The following is a 19,373-nucleotide window of genomic DNA, read 5'->3' on the forward strand; positions in this document are numbered from 1 at the left end:
CACCTTCAGTAGCAAAAACAGCGGGGTCATTTTCTCCTGTTTTAATTCACTCTTAGTTCATGGCTGTTGTCCAAACAGCCTGAATAGCCCTAACAGTTTAGAATCATAAGAATGGCCTCTTTTTTTTTTTTTTTTGCCTTGTAATTTAAGAATGTCCATGCTTGCAACAGTGTCTTTTTGTTTTGTTTTGTTTTAATTTTGAACATGATACACAGTAAGGAATACAATTTGTGTTTCAGGACTTAAGTGTCCTCGCTCTGCCTCCACCCACCTTGACAAGGACTTCCCAAGGCTTAGCAAAACACTTCCTGCCCCTTTTCTGTGTCATGCACACCAATGTCCTCTCGCCACACATTTTATTTTCCTATTTCCTATAACACCAATCTCACAGACCCCTGAGGGCTAGGAGTCCAAGGTTTGAAAATGTTGCTATGGAGCATCCAGCCCCTATTCTATAACCAACAAATGTTCATTGCTACAACCATCTAAATGCTCTTGATGAATCCTTCCCACAGCCCTCAACCTCTTCCTGCCTCCCCAATATGCACACGCCATGAGGAGGAGGAAGCCAGAGGCCTGCACATGCGCAGTCCTTCTCCAATACTCTGAAAATCTTTGCAGTCTCCACTTCCCTGACCTCATTAGACTCAGACTGTTCTTCATAGGAAGTGATTTACATTTAAGAAAAGGTCAGAAGAGTATTTTCCTTGCACAATATATTACTTCCTGCAATTCATCAAAATTCTTTTCATGGGTAAAGGTCACTTTTTATTTATGTATGGCATCTGTGTGTGTTTTTGCTGAAAAGGGTGTGGCTCTCAAAACATAAATCAGACCTTGGCTGTTTGTGGAAAAGCTCGGGCAGAACTGATTGGGAGGTCATGGGGATAGCATGGTGGCAAGAGGTACCAGGGTCATGGGACTCAGCCCTTTGGAATCTAACACAGGGAAAGATGCAAACCAAAAACCTGGGCAGGTGCCTAGGGCTTGGCATTTGTTAGGGGTTGCAAGGTTCTTTCATGTAGTACTTGGCAAAGGAAGCACTTGGGTCCTATTGGGAGACAAGATGGTAGGTTGAAACACTGAACTGACCTCCTCTGCAGGTTTTACTGCATAAAATCAGTGCCCCACTTTTTTTTTTTAAATTCCTATGTAGTTGCTAATAGCTGGGATACAAGACTCAGTTGTCTAGATTTGACTTCAGGACCCTGTGCCTAACAGATCTATGACTTTGAATGGGTTGCTTACCTCTCTGTGCCACTCTTAATCTACAAAATCCCAGGAATAGCCTTCTGAGGTACTCCTGGCATTGAATTAGTTAACATTTGGAAGTCATTTCCTATTCATTCCTTGTATATAGTCAACTGGCTCTAAGTACTGGTTAAATAAATTATTTAAGTAGAGATTAAAACACGTCAACACTTTTGACTCCCCACTTCCAGGCAAGGGAAATACAAACAAACTTGAAAATTAACATTGAAGAAGTCACAGTAACTCACTGTCCTGTTTGGTCATCAAGGCGTAGATTTGAAACCCATCCCCGGTGAAAAAGAACCACTTCAAAAGAAAGGAGGGGGAGTAATATCTCAACCTCGAGGCTAGAGTAGAAGAGCGAACTGTGTGAAAAACATAAGACAGAGCTGTGGGTGACACCTCCAGGCCAGACAGGGCTTGGGGACCACCCAGTGCAGTCCAGCAGGAGAAAACTGAGTGCGCTCCAAACCCAGTCCTTGGGAATATGGATGTGGCAGCACACTTTGGGGCAGAACAATTGAGCCACATGTACAAAAATTGTTTTCTAAAAAATTATTTTAATAAGGTCCACAGAGATGACTGATCCTATAGACAAAAGTCCATAGAAAGGGGAAAAATTGAAAAGATCTAAGATCGTTCCAGTTAATCCCCCAGAGAACTAAGAAACTTGTCTCATGGTGAAATGGGTTCTTTTTAAAAACATTAAGGTGGAAATAAGACCACTGAATTATTGAAAAACACCCTGACATTTTATTACTTCCATGGAATATATGAAGGTATAATGTGGGCATACATGTGTGGGCCCACATATCTTCATATTTAACATGTCCATGGTCAACACATGCCAAAGTATGTATATATGTATACACATGTTTTAATAACTGTCTTTTTTTTTAAGTTCCTTAAGTGATATTAAGAGGTGAAAAGGTCAGCTAAAGTTAAATGGTGCAAGCATTAAACTTGACAATACGTAGAAATTACTTATGAATTTGGGTGTAGCATGGAGTCCCTAAGATCACTGGTTTCAAGACTTGCAGCCTAGCCTGGAGACGCAGCTGGGCCCGTGCCAGCAGTCACAGGGAGCTACTTTTGATGTCAATAGCAGCTTTGTATGAGAGTGGAAAGAATGCAGCCCCTGACCAGGGAAGCCCCTCATTTCTCAGGCTGCACTCTGCCATCGTCCCATGGGTGGGATACTCACTGACTATGGGCACGGGCTTGGGTGGCTGCAGATGGCCTCTGGCCTGCGAAGGCCATCACGGCTGCAGAGGGAAGGGAAGTTTCCTTTCAGACAACCCTGTGGATTTTTCTTCATCTCCTGTCTTACCTGTGTTGCCTCCTGGTTCCCTGCAAGTCAAGTTGCTTGCATCATGCTGACTTTGTGATATCTGTTTGTATTTTTTTGAAGTTTTGCTTCTCTGACCCCCAGCCCTTTTTTAGGCATCTTCAGATAGGGTTTTTGGCCTTGCTGCTTTTCACTTCTTCTCTGCTCTTGGTCTGTTAGTCCATTGCTGTAACAAAACATAATTGAATCTGTGTGATTTGTAATGAAAGGACACTTACTTAGTTTGTGGTGGTGAGGCTGAAAGTTCTACCTGTGTGGCACTGGCTTCATCCAGGGCCCCCGTGCTTACGTGATGTCATGGAGGGTGACAGGGGGGCAACAGGAAGCCCAGGGGGGATGCGGGAGTCAGACCCACTGTGGGAACTTATTGGGGGCATCATGAGAAATGTTAGTCCATTCCAATGGCAGTCACTCCATGCAACTGCCTCCAACCTCTTACAGCAGACTAAATTTCCAGATATGCACTCTTAGGGAATAAGCCACATGCAGAGCTGAACTGCATAGCATGGTACTTGTTTATCTTCTCATTCAGAGCATCTCTCCAATGCTGTTCATGACCTTCCAAATGCAGTTTCTGCACTTCAGAATCACAAAGACTGTGGGAGGCAGATGGTGACTGCCAGTAGTTTCTCTGGTGCTAGAGGGAAAAAGACACTCCTAGACCTCAGTGGGGATCTGTTTAGAAGTGGCTGCTCGATAGTGAAGTTTCTTTCATGGTTAAGATTTATTTTGTTTAAAAGGTAGACTGGTGGGTGAGCAAGGAGGGGTAGGCAGGTAGAAGAGAGATCTTCCATCCATTGGTTCACTCCCCAAATGGCTGCAACAGCTTGGCCAGGACACAGCCAGGAATAAAAGCTTCATCCAGGTCTCCCAGTGGTCACAGGGGCCCAAGGGCTTGGACTGTCATCCATTGCTTTCTCAGGTACATCAGAAGAAATTTGAATAGATGTGGAGCAACTGACACTCAAATCAGCACTCATATGGAATGCTGACATGGCAGGTGGCAGCTTAACCAATTATACAACACTGCTCTTCACTCCGGGATTCCTTACAAATGTAAGCATCCTTTTCAGCACTGCTCTTGGCTTCTTTACACACTGATAGTGTTAACCATTTGCTTCCTGGATTTCCTGGCCTGTGGCCCCTTCCATCTTCCAGGAGAGCAGCCACTGGGTAAGGCTTGCTCATGTTGCCTGACTATGACGTGTGTCCGTCCTCTCATCTCCTGCTCCAACTCTCCCTAAGGCCCCTGCAATTGTAGTGAGTCCCCTGGAATAACAAGCATCACTTTCCCGGGTCAATACCAGCAGAGGCCCTTTGGCCATTGCAGGGAGAGATGTGCACAGGTTCTAGGGACCAAAATACAGCCATCTGTGGAGAAGCCGTTATTCTGCCCAACCCAGGAAAAAAAAATGTTTCCTTTTAAAAGCAAAAGAAAACAATTAAATTTCAGGAAGAAAAATAGCTTAAGGCAGGATATTTGCATATTTGTCTTTGCACCAACAGAGGATGATACAATTTTTTTAAGTAAGGATTAAAGGGCCCCAAAATTTAAAAGAAAAAATGCTGTATCCCGGAGAAGCCCTCAGGCCTATTCCTGCAATGCGACCAGAACAGCATACAAGGATACAAGGGTAGACCCAGGAAAAGTACCCAGCACCATAAACCCAGCCCTGGCCCAGTGTGGTCATCAGGAATTCATCCCGGAGCATGTTTTTGCCAAGGATAAAGTGGTGTGAAGGGAAAAACCACTTAACTAGCATCTTCTAAGACCCATAGAAGCTACCGAAGGGTGTGTAGTCTGACACAAGTGATACACATTCTGACTCTCTGGCTCACTTTCTGAGAGGTCTTGTAGGTTATTCATGCAAGGAGTGATGTGAACATCCCATCTTGGACCCTGCACCCTTTCCTGCTTCCCCTCCCCTACAGCTTACGAAATTCACGCCTTTCTGGTTGTCCACCAGTCAGAAGTAACCTGGCACCTTACCTGAGAATCCTACACCCAGTCTCTCCTGGGCCCCTTTCCTAACCCCTGCCCACTTACTAATCATCCTTAGGCAATCACCTGTGACAATCTCAGGCAGCAATCCCCTGGGGCTGCCCTCAATCCTCCTAATACCCCCCAACACACAGACACCTTGCAGGCTCGCCTGAATGACAAAGGGCCCCCAGATGCCCCTCTCTCATCCTCTTTGCTCTCCCACCAACCCTGTCTTCCTCCATCTTGTCCCTCCCCCTGCCCTAGCAGCCCCCGTCCTGCCACCATGGCAGGAGATGTGTCCCTTCCAGTTTTTTCCCCCTCCATCCCTGGTCCTGTTCTTACCCTGCTGCATCGCCTAATATCTCCTCGTGTCTGGTATTTCGGCTTGCGGTAAACTAATCGTGAAAAGAGGACTTGGCTGCGGGAATTAGCTGTGCATAACAACATAAAAACTTTAAGTGCACTTAAAACCTAACAATTCAGGCCCGGCGTGATAGCATAGTGGTTAAAGTCCTTGCCCCATATGCACGCCGGTTCTAATCCCAGCGGCCCCATTTCCCATCCAACTTCCTGCTTGTGGCCTGGGAAAGCAGTCGAGGATGGCCCAATCCTTGGGGCCCTGCACCTGCATGGGAGACCCAAAAGAGTTCCTGGTTCCTGGCTCCGGATCAGCTCAGCTCCAGCCATTGCGGCCACTTGGGGAGTGAACCATCGGGCGGAAGATCTTCTTCTCTGTTTCTCCTCCTCTCTGTATATCTGGCTTTCCAATAAAAATAAATCTTAAAAGCTAATAATTCAATTTTCCAAGCATTGATTTCCTTACCGAGGATATTGCTTTTTCTTTCTTAGGATTACTTTGAGGAACAAATGGGAGAAAACATGGAGTCCTCACCAGAGAACTGGGAAAGTGGTAAGCACTTAAGTGTCTGTTATTGTTGTTACTATTTTGATGACTTTTTAGTTATAATTGTTAAATAGACAGTGGCCTCAGACCAATTGATGGGTTGGTAATGGAAAGCAAAAACAGAGCCATCCTTTTCCCAAGAGACAGCTGTTCAGTGTGGCAGCCATGTATCACCAATGGCTACTTAAATGAATGAGAATTAAAATAGGGAATGCAGCTCCTGCCACAACTGCTGCATTTCAAAGACTAGAAAGGTACAGGTGGCTGCTGGCTACCATGCTGAATGTGCAGGTGTGGCATGCTTCCATCATCCAGAACATTCCACTGCACAGAGCTGATCCAGCTATGGTAGTTGTCCTCACAACCTATTATAATATGACCTAATATAAGCCATGGCACAATCATATTTGGTGGGTCATAAGCCTGAGAAACACTGAGAAATGTTCTCAATTAGAGGCTCCAATTCGTTGCTACAAATTCTCTGTATGCATGCATTCACGAGATCCATGTGTGTGTGAACTCTGGGTATATGCTTAAATGATGAATATCTACCTCTCTCAGCTAATATGAAGAATGAGTAACCCAAAAAATTAGCAAACCAAAGGCTTAACCAAAAGGTTATTTCATTTTTCTCCGTATTTTTAACTGCATTTACAGGAAGAAATCTATTTTATATTGTGATCCAATAGTTTCAATTGTGCTCACATGTGCTGCTCCAGCTTTCACAAAACTGTATCAGCCCTTACTATCTGCAGTGTATTCTGATGCCTTCTATTTCTCCCTTTGCCTCCCCCTTCTCCTTTCCCTGCTTGGGTGCTGGTTCCTTGGGCACCGCTTTTACTCCTGACAATGGAATGAACTACAGTTTGAAAAGTACTGATTAAATTGCAGGTGGCAGGTGAGTTGAGAGCACTGTGGCAGCAAGAACTTGAAGCCCCTAGAATAGAGAATATTCAGCACAAGCTGGTCCTGCTGATGTCCGAATGTGGCCAGAACAGCTGATCGTTGAAGAGAAGTCCAATAGTTAGACATTTTTGTGACACTTTCCCCATTTAACAGTGCAGCATGTCAGTCTTTACAACTTTAAGCATTTGCCAACCAGATGAAACGAGTCTCATATCTGAGGGCAGATTAATTCCCTCGTCCCAGGAGTAGAACTGGAAGCAACTTTTTCCTCTAACGGAGAACCTGAAATCCCCACAACCTGGGGGAATCCAATCCAATCCATCCAATCTCTCATGACCCAAGAAAGGAGAAACCAAGGGTCCTCCACAGGAGCAGAAAGAACCCTGACTCCTACAAGAAGGCGGAGCTAGGTGCCCACTGGTGGCCGAGGGCAGGTACAGGAGGAGACATGCAGAGTGGCCACCAGAGGCCGGGCAGGTGGTGAGCACAGTCCAGCAGCACGGAGTCTTTAGGACCTAGGGTATCTCCTTGTCTAGAGGATGGAGCCAGTCCCGGCTCTAGGCTGTCCCCCAGCAATGGCATTAGGCCCTTTGTCCTTGAACACTAGGCCAGAATGACAACTAATTAAGCTAAACTAGTAAAACATTCAGAAGCCAAGGCCCAAGATCTTTAATGCCTTTAAAAAAAAGGTCAGGCCCACCACGATAGCCTAGTAGATAAAGTTCTCACCTTGTACATACAGGGAACCCAATTGGGCAATGGTTTGTATCCCAGCTGCTCCATTTCTCATCGAGCTCCTGGCTTGTGGCCTAGGAAAGCAGCAGAGGATGGCCCAAAGCCTTGGGACCCTGCATCTGTGTGGGAGACCCAGAAGCAGCTCCTAGCTCCGGGCTTTGGATCAGCTCAGCTCTGGCCATTGTGGCCATTTGGGTAATGAACCAGTGGATGGAAGATCTTTCCCTCTGTCTCTCCTTTTCTTTGTATACCTGACTTTCCAACAAAGGCAAATCTTAAGGAAACAAATAAAAATAAAAGGCCTTCCAAATGCTGGTTCACCCTCCAAATGGTCACAATGATGCAAGGCTGGGTCACACTGAAGCCAAGAGCTTCTTCTGGCTCTCTCATGTGGCAGTATGGACCTAGGGACTCAGACTCTCTGCTGCTGTTTTCCCAGGCACGTTAGCAAGGAGCTGGATTGGAAGTCAAACCGGCACCCATTTGGAATGCTGGCACTGCAGGCAGAGGGCTACCTTGCTATTCTATGGTGTTGATCCCAAGGCATAGAAGTCGACCACTCATTTAAAAACATTTAGAATTAAAACACTTGAAGTGTAAACCCTACAACCATTTAATTAAAAGGCTATGTCAGCCAGCTTTAAAATCCAAGAACTATAGATTTTAGCAAACAGGTTAAATCATGCAAAACAAAACTAACAATAACAGAGCTTTTTATGAGCATACCTTTTAATCTGGGGATAATTCTAGGTTTATAGAATATTTTAAGATTTTCAGATTGCACAGAGTTCTTGTTTCTCTTCACCCACTTTCTCCAATATTAACATGTTACATAAGGTGCATTTGACAAAACTAGGATTCACATTGGTACATTATTATTAGACTTCAACTGGATTTCATCCATTTTTTCTACTAATATCCATTCTCTATTCCAGAAGGCAATCCACTTTTAATATTGCATTCAGTTCAACTTTTTCAATCAACACAAAAATTTTATAAGCTTCTGCCTAGTACTTCAGGACTCAAGACTTTATATTACAATATCCAAAGCCATTAGGTCCCAGGGAGATTTCTCCTCACCACACATCCACACTGATCTCATCTATAAACTAGATGTAACCACAGGTGGTACATCTCAGATCACTGGCCTAGCTCACACTGTGTGGCTGGAAATAGTTGACCAATTACACAGGCTGAACATCTAACTCCTTGTTCAAAAGTAGAATTAAGTGTCAGAAGAACCACTCCTGCCCAGAAGTTACTATTTGGTTCATTTCATTGTCCATCCAAAATTAATGCCATCTTGAAATACCAATGTTTGAAAAAAACGAATGCAAGGATGTTGTTTAAGCAAAGAAGAATGTACTACTGGGTAGCTTAAACAATGGGCATTTATTTTCTCACAGTTCTTGAGCTGTAAGTCTGGGCTCAGGGAGACTCCTCCAGTGGTTCTTCTCCATCGGTTATACATGGCCATCATCTGTGCCTGCACTTTGTCTTCCTCCTGTGCTTGCCTGTCCAATAATAGGTTGTTTTATTTTTATTGGAAAATCAGATACACAGGAGGAGAGAGAGAGAGGAAGATCGTCCATCCATTGATTCACTCCCTAAGTGCCAGTTTGAAGCCAGGAACCTCTTCTGGATAATTATGTCTCAAATGTACTTTATTCACATAACCCAAGGTAAAATTTGGTAATTTTATAATTACTTCTGGTGCCTACACTATAACCTGTCACATGAGACTGGGTGTAAAATTATCTACTTGTGGATATTTAATTTTAAAGCTTTTTAAAGAAAGTTTTGCATTTGAGGGGGCATTATGGATTTCAGATTTTTGGATTAGGGATGCTCAACCTGTACCCCTCATCCCAGAGGCCAATCTGTCCTACCCTGTCATTATTTGGAATGCTTTACTGTGTGGCTACACTGTTACACATTGCAGCTTCGATGTATTCTAACAATGTGCTCGACTAAACGGGGGCTCTAGCATGCCTCAATCCAGCTTAGTACAGTGCTGAAAAGCCTCTAGAATGTTCTCTATCTATAGACTTGTTTAACTAATAAACACTCTTCTAAGCAACTTGCAGGCTTTAGGGTTAGGGTTGCTGTCAGAGCCAGAAGACTGCATGAACTTCATCAGCAAAATTCTCTGCTTCTAAAACCGTGAGTGGGTCCGAAACACACTTTGTAGTGTGTGTGTGTGTGTGTGTGTGTGTGTGTGTTAGTGTATGTGTCACAAATCATTCTAATCTTTGAAAGCTTATCTGCATGACCACAATCTTTGCTTGGAGACTTTCAAAACTGAAAACAATGCCAGTGTGCAGACGGCTGACAGGCAGGGGACTGAGAGGACAATTAAATAATGAGCGGGGCCAGGAATCTGAAGAGCAAGCCTTCAGAGCACACACTTGGAGAAAGAAAAGAAAGACTACAGAGGAAAGGCAATTAATGAAGAGGCCAGGACAAAAACGGGCCCAGGCAACACTGCTGGGCGGATGGGAGGAAAGGCAGCTTCAGGGAGTGGGGGTTTGGGTAAAGTGCTGGCCGGGCTGTCATTAGCCCAGAATTATCAGGCACCTGAAACAACAAGGTCAAGAATGTGACCCGAATGAGAGAGAGAGAGAGAAAGACGAATATTTGTTTAGGCAACTGCACATTGAGAGAAAGGCTGAAAGAGTTAAATTGTTGCTCCCACTTTTTCTGGCTGCAGAATTTCACAAGAACTCAAAACCTAGAGGGCTAGGGAAATGCCTTTTTTTTTTTTTTAATGGTTAGGGGACTGAAGAAAAGGAATAGGACACTGAGGGTTGGGTGGGGGCACTGGCTAAGGGTTGGTGTGTGGAGCAGCAGCTGGCCAGGGGAGGAATGCAGGGGACAGCCCGGGGCCTCTGCCAGCAGCCCCGCCCTGCCTGCCAAGACATCCGGATTCCAGGCCTGTCGGACAAAGGGCCCTTCCCCCTACTGTCGGCCTTCCTGCTCCCTGGGATTGCGTGGTCCCAGCCTTTGATCAAACTGGGGCTTTCTGGCCACAGACAAGGGCTTTAAATAGCTAGGTTGCAGGGCTGGGTGCCCTCACTGTTCTGCATCAAAGAGATGCGGCCTGGCCCTTTTGGGATTTCTGCTTCCCCCACCCCATAGGTGGCCAGGTCTCCACTCTGCCAGCCTGGCAAGTACTGTTAGGAGTGGGGTGTACTGATGCATCCTTACCTTCCCTCAGCTAAGCGTTTTTGGTGCTTGTTGGATTAAATGGCCTCTGACCAATTTCTACCCTAAGACAATCCACCCAGCCTCAGGCAAAGGGACTCTGACCAAAGAGGTACTTGAATGGCCTGGGAGCCAGGGTTCCACCCTGGTCACTCAGTGCACCTGCTGCGCTATTTAGTCTCTCAGTCTGGGGCAGGGGTGGGGAGAAGGACAGACTGAGTTTTCCCTTTAAAAAAAAAATTAGAAGTTTAAACTTGGCAAATTCTGGTAAAGTCCTGTGATTCCTTCACTGTTACGTATTCCCTAGCAGACTGCTGGGCTCGACCTCCACATGACATCAGCCCTGTGCATTCCAGAGGCTTCAAGAAATTGCTAAATGGGAGGGGGAAGCAAGAGCCCCTTTAAGAACCGTTCCCAGTGACAACAGCTTTCTCTCTAACTCCCCAGTTTAAGGAGTTACAATCTTGTGATGCCTTTAGGTAAGAAACACTTTTCTGATTTTTCTAGGTATGAACACAGCTCCTCTCTGGGAAGATCCATTTCTGCTGTCTCTTGCCCAATGGACTCATTCTTCTGCTAGTTAAAAGGAATTCCCTTCCTCCCAGCAATAGCCAGAAAAGTGTGACAGGTGCAAGATTTCAAGAAAGATAGATCTGCTGGAGACCTACTGAAAATTGCATGATGTCCCATCAAATTACACTCAGCAACATCACATATTTGGATCTTTCTGGAAATAGCTGTGGTAAGTGATGATTCAATTAGCCATGGTTGGGGGATGTGCTGAGGTCCTAGAGCTTTTTATGCATTACTCTCAGTGATGCATTTCTGTCTTCTGTCCTCTAATCCTAATGGAAAAATAAGACTGCGAGTGAGCAATCCCAAGAGCAGAGAGGGGAAGAAGAGATCTTCCAACAACAGGTTCATTCCAAAAATGGCCACAACAGCCAGGACTGGGCCAGGCTGGAACCAAGAGCTTCTTTCACGTCTCCCCCATGGGTGGCAGGGGCCCAAGGACTTGGGCCACCTTCTGCTGTGTTAGCAAGGGCCTGGATCAGAAGTGGAGCAGCCAGGATTCGAACCGGTAACCATGTGGGATGCTGGCGTTACAGTGTCTTGACATGATGCACTATAATGCAGGCCCCAGGCAGGGTCATTTCTGCTGGATATGTGAGAGGATTTATCCCCATGCCCACTCACACAGGGGGTTATTTCCTTCTCCTGATCTTTGGTTTCAGTTTTGGCAAGGTCTTACAGCATTTTTAATCTCAGCATTTCCATTGTGAGCATATTTGGAATGCCCTGGAGAGATACTTTTCACTTCCTAGCAAGGTGCCCTGATTTTGGTCTTCATATAACTTCTAAAATTAAGGCTTTTTGCCCATTTCTATGAGCAATCACTTTCTAACATCAGTGTGTATCTACTTCCAGGCTCGGTCTTTGACTTGAACCCTTTAACTAGACTAACTTGTCCAACTGCTAAGTTCACTAAAGTTTAAACAGTGTCCAGTGCTGAAAAGGGAAGGCGTTTGTTACAGCAGCAATAACAAACCAAGACCATCTCAGGGAAGTCCTCCCTGCTCCCGGCCATCACTCTGATCTGGACTCTTGTCTCCTGAGCCTAACTACCATTTTCTGCTCAGGCATCCTGGAAATCATTTAGATTTCATTCATTTTCTAGATGTGTGTTGAATGGTGTTTTCACAAACATCAGCACACTGGGTGGAAGTTGCAGAGTGAGAGGTAAACTCCTAAACCCTGCATCCGTGCACTGTTCACACACACAAGCCCTCTTCTTCAGGCACGCCGTCTCACACTGATGACAGTCTTCTGTCTCCTTGCATTTCCCTTTCTGGAGTCCTGTCTTCACTGCAGGTTATCCATTTCTCCTACAGTAATTGTTCCCTTCACCGAATCCCTCTAACTGGCACTCAAAAAGTTGTGTTAGTATGCATGTTTTCTGTGCCTTCTCACCTCATCTGGACTGTGGGCACCTCAAAAGGAGGCACAAATACTGTACCTCTCATGAGCCATTCACCTAATAGGAAGCAAAATGAGCAATTATTGAGTGCCTACAGCATACCAGCCTCTTATGTTTTCCTTTTCTCTCATCACCTTTAATGCTCTAAGCCAGTGGGTGTCACAGTTGTTCATTTGTACATTATCTATTACCGTTTGAAATTATTTTTAAGTTTTGTTGTTTGTGAGCCTGGCACAATAGCCTAGTGGCTAAATTCTCGCCTTGTAAACTCTGGGATCCCACATAGGCACTGCTTCATGTCCTGGCTGCTCCATTTCCCTTTCAGCTCCCTGTTTGTGGCCTGGGAAAGCAGTCAAGGACAGCCCAAAGCTTTAGGACTGTGCACTCACGTGGGAGACCCAAAAGCAGCTCCTGGCTTCAGATCAACTTCAGTCATTGAGGCCAATTGGGGAGTGAACCAGCAACAGAAGATCTTCGTCTCTGTCTCACCTTCTCTCTGTAAAATCTGACTTTCCAAGACAGATAAAGTAAATCTTAAAACTGTTTGCAAGGTAGAGTTACAGAGAAAGAAGAGACAGATCTTTCACCCATAGGTTCATTCCCCAAGGGTCAGTGCCAGGTCAAAACCAGGAGTTTGGAGTTTCTTCTGGGTCTCTCATGGATCCAGGGGCCCAAGCACTTGGGCCATCTTCTGCTGGTTTTCCATGTGTATCATCAGGGAGCTGGATCAGAAATAAAGCAACCAAGACTCAAACCAGTACCCTAGGGGATGCTGGTAGCAGCTTCATGGCCTCTTTGCATGGTCCCAGCCTCTCCCTAGTACCATGTTTACGCTGCACTGACAGAGTTAACTAGTTGAACAGAGACTGTATTTTAGGCAAAACTGAAATACTGTTTTCTTAAAGAGTTTGCTAGATCCCTGCTCTAAACAACCACACTAGGTGAAGATCTCTTATCTGCTTAGGTTCATGAAGAAAGAAATTTTAAAAATCAGAAGGGCTTGACTTCCTTGAAGGCCGGAGCTGTGTTCAGTTGACCCTGGTCTATAGCAAGCCTTCAACCTATGTATGCTACAGGATGTCGAGGGTGGAGAGGGAAGCATTTTCATAGCACTAGATCAATTTCAGCATGGGTGTACAAACCACCTGGATAATGTGGCTGCATCATCATTTACTAAGTTTGCACTTAGTACAAACTGTTGGACAAGTCACCTAATTCATAGAATTTTTTTTTTGTAAAATAGGAACCATTCTGTTATTGACAAAGACAGCAAAACAGAGTCCTGACACAAACTAAATGATCAACAGTGTCAGCATTCTTGGCTGGCGTCATTGTATTGGTGCTCAGAGAGGGGACTCCCTTTGAAAGAACCATGCAAAGTGAGAAAGGCAATAAAAACAGCAGCAGCAAGCGAGGAAAGTGGGGGGACAGGAGGAAGGTGATGGAGACAGCACCGACTCCCTCCTCTAATTCATCTCTACGGAGTTTCCAGAAACTATTCATATTCCATAAATTACGATATGTGCATTCTCAGGACCAAGTCCCACCCTGCAACCAAACTCTGCAGAGATGGGAATAAAAGTTTGTAAAGCAGCACACTTAATCATATTAATTACTGTGCATAATAGCCAGCAATGCTGAAATTGGCCGCTTGCTGAGATTCGCATCATTACCCTAAAGTCATTAAACTACTGCCAAGATCCCACACCACCGAGTCAGTGCTACCTGGAATAGCTATTAAAGTTATAATCATGCCCCATTTGAAGTCCTGACTTCAGGAATATGACGGAGAGTGAGGTAAAATGTACCCAAGCCTTCAGGGGGAAGAAAGGGATGGACAGGTGGGTGCTGGTGGCAGGCATCAATCACAAGTTACATGTTCTAATCCCTTCCACTGCCTTTCAGAAGTCCAATACAGAATGAGTCCTGTATGGATCCCTGGGCTGTTTAAGAAAAGCTCGCTTTAAGGGAACAGGAAAGCAAGGGGAAAATCACATATTAACTTAAGCAACATTTAACAGAGAATGTGGCCTCTGCTGGTTTAAGACAAAAAGACCAAAAGAATAATAATAAAGAATGGTAGGGAAAAATTCAGACTCTGGAGTTCTTTATCCTGTAGATTTTCCTTATCTCCAAACATACCTTATACTTTCATAATTTGGCTTCCTCTATCTTTGAGATGATTTCAAATGACTTAAAAGCAGAACTCCATGTTTTATCCAGTTGTAGTATTTAATTTTTGGAGTTGGAAAGCTCACTTGTTCCGTCCAATGGATCATGAACATCCTGGTAACAGGCAGGCTTGCCAACATGCTGGCTACTCGGGGACCCTCGGGAACCCCAGAAGGATCTGTGGGGTGTGGTGCCTACATGTGCTTTCTTCCCAGGAACCTGGTCACAGGGCCTCCTTCTGAGTAAGTTGTCATTTTCATTGAATGAAATATAATGTCCCAACTATCCCAGACTGGGCCCAGCAGTGCGTGTCAACAAAAGACAACTGGAAATAAGTGGGACAGGAGAAATTTTGTGCTCTACAGAATTTTGGGCCCAAGAACCGTTATCAGTATGGACAATGCATACTGGATGCTGACCACTATTCCACAGCTTCTCTGGGGTTTAGGGTACAAAAGGAGTGAATAGTGTGTATGCATTAAGAGAAGTCACTCCCTGAGACAACTAGGAACCTCCCAGAGACCACGATGTCTCCATGGTTGAGAGCAATGGCTGGTGATAGCCCAGTCCTTACAGAACTGTCCCAGATACTTCAGCATGCTTCCTTGCTCTGCTCTCTAGAGTATTTTTATGAGCAGGGCTGTGAGCCTGTTTGGTGCTTGTAGTCTCATTGTGCAGACAGACAACAAAACGACTTCTACAGAAGTGCCTGACACTTGTCATGCTCAACTTTTTATAATCAATGTACAAAGTCAGACATAGAGAATTTGAAATAACCACCCTCCTATAAAACTAATTACTATTACCAGCTCAGGTCAGCTCTTAGCATGACCCTGAAATAATCATACCAAATTTGCAGAAGGGTTGAAAGGACACCCAGGCAGGTGCATAACCTCAGTAGGGACAAGTGTGAAAGTCAAAGCAGGTCCTTGGAAGCTGGAGATAAAATGTAGCCACCCATACCACCATTTTATCTTCCAAGACTCCTATATTGAAGCCCTAACTTGGAGTGGCTTACAATGTAATTGTATTTGGAGATGCCATCTTTAAAGAGGAAATGAAATTAAATGAGGCCATAAAAGTGAGTCCAAATGCAGTCAGCTTGAGTTCTAATAGGAGGATACTTGGAGACACAAGTGCCATAGATGCGCATGCATCGAGTGAAAGCCTTGTGACCACACAGCGAGGCAGAAGTCACCTGCAAGCCAAGGACAGAGGCCTTGAACCCCTGCATCTTGGATCTCTAGGCCCCCAAAGCATAAGTGAACTTCTGTTGGCTAAGTTACCCAGTCCTTGAAACTGTTATAAGAAGCCCAATAAATGAGAACAAATAGCATACAGAAAGTCAACAAGGAACAGTAGGATTCAAGATCCCACTGTACCAAATCAGTGTCAATTCAACAGAGATTAGAACACTATGGGAAGAGAAGGGAACTTTACCTGGAAGTATGAGTTATGTGCAGGCATTGAAATGGGGGCCACACACCCTTTCACATTTAATTCTCGCAGCAAGCTGGCCAAGTTGTTCACCCTGCTTTTGCAGAGGAAGAGACTGTGGTGTAGCAGATGAAGAATGACTTGGCATTTTGGGCCACAGAGTAGTTAGATTTTGCTGCTTTACCCCTTCCCCCCAAGAAAGACACCAAGTAGCTTTCCAGGAGGCCCCAGCGTGAGCAGAGTCAGGAATAGAAGCAGTGATAACTGCGGTAAAGTGCAGTGGCGGGGTTCAGCTTCTGAGATGCAGGGAGCCATCATGGGATGGTCATGGGCAATTTCAAGTATTACATGGATCAGCTAAGACGGACAACCACGATAAGAGCAACCATGAACTCTGCCAAAGTGTTCAGGGGAGGCTTTGGAAAGCTGAGAGCCTCTGCCTGTTTAATGTTGTTGTCTGTCTGAGGGCATGCTGACCTTGGCAACTTTCGCTTTGTCTGCTTGATGTTACTGCTTTTGGCATTAACAGACTGCTACCAGTGACCACCCTGCTGTTGTGCACATAGCATGACTTTTTGTATATATACCTCAACTATAAAAACCCTATTTTGCTCTCCCCTTGGGGTGCTGAGAGATAGCTGCCACCCTGCTCTATAATAAACTCATTTTCCTTGAAAGGTTCAAGACTCTGCATTCTGATTTACAACACAGAACCTGTGTTCTTTTGCTTGCAAAACTAGTGACACTTCTCAAAGGACTTTTTGACTTCATAGAAGTGCTGAGAAAATTAAATGATGCATTAATTAATGCTTTCAATTTGCTTCTGTGCTAGAATTCTACAGAATGAAATTTCTTCAAAGGAATTGGCTCCATGACAGTGTGTGTGTGTGTGTGTCGGCGGGGGGGGGCCTGCTGAGTCCCACGTTGGACAGAGGAAGTCTCAGGAGAGTACTACGGTTTGACTGAGGATGGGCAGTCTGCACAGCCTGAAAGAGTCAAGGTGACAAGCGAAGAACCTCTCTCACCCTGCACGGGTCTGCTTTGGTGCCACATGCACCCTCCATGGATTGGATGAACCCCTTTTGCCCACCTTACCATCAGGAATATGCTTTTGGCTTTTCTCTAAGCCTTTTCATTCAAAGGTAACTCCCATCCAAACACCACCTTCACAGACACATCCACAGTGACATTTGACCACCTGTCAGTGTACCCAGCCTAGGTACACATCAAACCACCACACAGTGTTTGGCACTTACTAGGTGCTCAGTAAATGCTCACTGTGATTGCTTTTATTGTTGTTACAAATATGGAAAGAGAACATCCCTTCTCCTGTGGTCAAACTCAGTTCTCATACTCAGGGTTAAGGAGGTTTGAAAAAAAATATATGGTCTAAAGGGAAGAAAACAAACTGACCAAGCTGTCATTAAACCAAACCACTATTGGAAACCTTTTCTTAAAGGAAAAAATTTTTCCTTTCTCAGAGGAAAAAGGGCTGGGTAAATAGTAGTTGTATTATACTCTGTCTGGGAAAGAGATGATCAATGTTGTAATTAAAGATTTGCTTAAAAAGAATATAACTTCATGTTTTGCTCTAAATGGACATACTTTTTCTCAAGTGAAAAAGAGGAAGTCCAACTTTCATCCCAACCTTCAAAGTTCTTACTGAACTTTTTTTTTTCCTCATAGCCCTCAGTCACTCCCACTGCAAGCAAGAGTTTATGGCATTTCAGAGCTGGGACAAACAAGAGCTATCTGTCCAAGAAGATACAGAAGAGGCCACAGCAAGCAGGTGCAAGATGGGAGCCACGGAGACGGTACTTGAAGCTCTACCTTTTTTCAACCAAGGAACTGCTTCTCCTGTCTTCTCTACATCTTGATCTTGTACCTCAACGTTCCTTCTTTCATACAGTGAAGGAGGCCAACAGCAAAAGCTCCAAGCACAAATTTGAGGCCCATTCTTCAGGCTGCATTCCGTCTGCTTCTACACCTCTTTATGCCACCGTGGGGACACAGCTCCCCATTTTTGAAAGAGATTATTGTGATAAAATATTGACATTAGAAATGGCCATAAACTTGGACAAGAGTTGAATTCTAAATGTTTCACAAGATTCAGAAATTGTCACAATGTCCTTCTAGGATCTCCTATGCGATGATCCTAAACTAGTACTACCCTTTACTTATCTAGAGAAAGAGGAGAGGAAGGATGGAGAAAAAGCAAAACAAACATGATTTATTTAAGCTGTGTTTCTAAAATGTAGTCATCCAATCTCCATAATTTTTGCCATATATAGTCACATCTTCTTAATAGCTTCTTTGAGACAATGAACTCAAAACTTGTGGAAAGTGAAATTTAACTTTTAATGTAAAATCTTTTGGAGTGCCTGTATAGAAGGTGTCTTCAAAAAGCTCATGAAAAACATAAAACAAGAAACCCATGCATGAATTTTAAAGTTCACTGCATCAAAATAAATGTATCTTTAACTCCATTTTCCATGAGATGTAGAAGTACCCTTATATAGTTGACACATAATAAGTAGCACATGTTTTTACAATTGATAAAACTCCATATGCATCCATGAAATCACCAACACAATCAAGATACAGAATGTATTAATCATTCCAAAAAATTTGGTTTTTGTTACTCTGTCATTTCTCTTTTCCCTGGCCTCCAACTACAGGCATCCACTCACTTTTATGGAAATACAATTCTACAAATGCAAACTAGTCTATAAGTAGACTCATTTAATCTCTGGTTATGAGAATTCAGTATAATTATTTTGAAATCCTTTCATGTTTATTTAGGTGTATATGTACAGACATAGGTATGTGTATAGCTCTGTGTATGTTTGTGTTTACCTGAAAGACAGAACAATTGACCTTCCACATACTAGTTTAGTCCCCAAATGTCTGTGATAGCCTGGGCTGGACCAGGCTGAAGTTAGGAGCGTAGAGCTCCATTTGGGTCTCCCACATTGATGATAAGGACAGTAGAACTTAGACCATCATCAGCTGCCACCAGGAGCACACATTAGCAGAATCTCAACTCAGAGGCAAAGCCAAGTCTACAATCCAGACCCATCGATGGGGGATACAGGCCACTCAGGCGGTATCTTAACCACCATTCTAAATGCCTGCCCTGATGACTTCTTTCCAAGCCTGGGACATTTACCCTTATATAGATGCACTACAACTTGTTTTCCCATTCATCTTGATGGACATTTGAGTTGTCTTCAATATCTGCCTATTACCCATAAAGTTGACATGTCTGATTTCTTTTATATATCTACTAGATATCAATACAGTAAAATGGCCAAATCCTAGGTAGGCATGTATTTAAATTTTCAAGAAACTGCTGAACTGTTTCTCAGATTGAATTACCCCACTTCATTACAACTATCAGTTATGAGAGTTCCAGTTATTCTGTATACTGGTCAACACTTGTTATGGTCCTTTC

At 44.1% G+C, this 19,373-nt stretch overlaps 1 long non-coding RNA gene across 1 annotated transcript in view; it reads right to left on the reverse strand.

Annotated features, from left to right (window-relative positions):
- Positions 1-2,693: 2,693 nt before the first annotated feature.
- Positions 2,694-19,373, reverse strand: part of LOC121146631 — a 54,653-nt gene continuing 37,973 nt past the window's right edge. Inside the window, exon 2 of the long non-coding RNA XR_005882231.1 lies at positions 2,694-2,765. This is a non-coding gene — a long non-coding RNA (uncharacterized LOC121146631). The remainder of the gene's footprint in view (positions 2,766-19,373) is intronic.

This window comes from Ochotona curzoniae, unplaced genomic scaffold (genome assembly GCF_017591425.1).
Source record: "Ochotona curzoniae isolate NIBS_2020 unplaced genomic scaffold, NIBS_Ocur_1.0 scaffold_4505, whole genome shotgun sequence".
Taxonomy (NCBI): Eukaryota; Metazoa; Chordata; class Mammalia; order Lagomorpha; family Ochotonidae; genus Ochotona; species Ochotona curzoniae.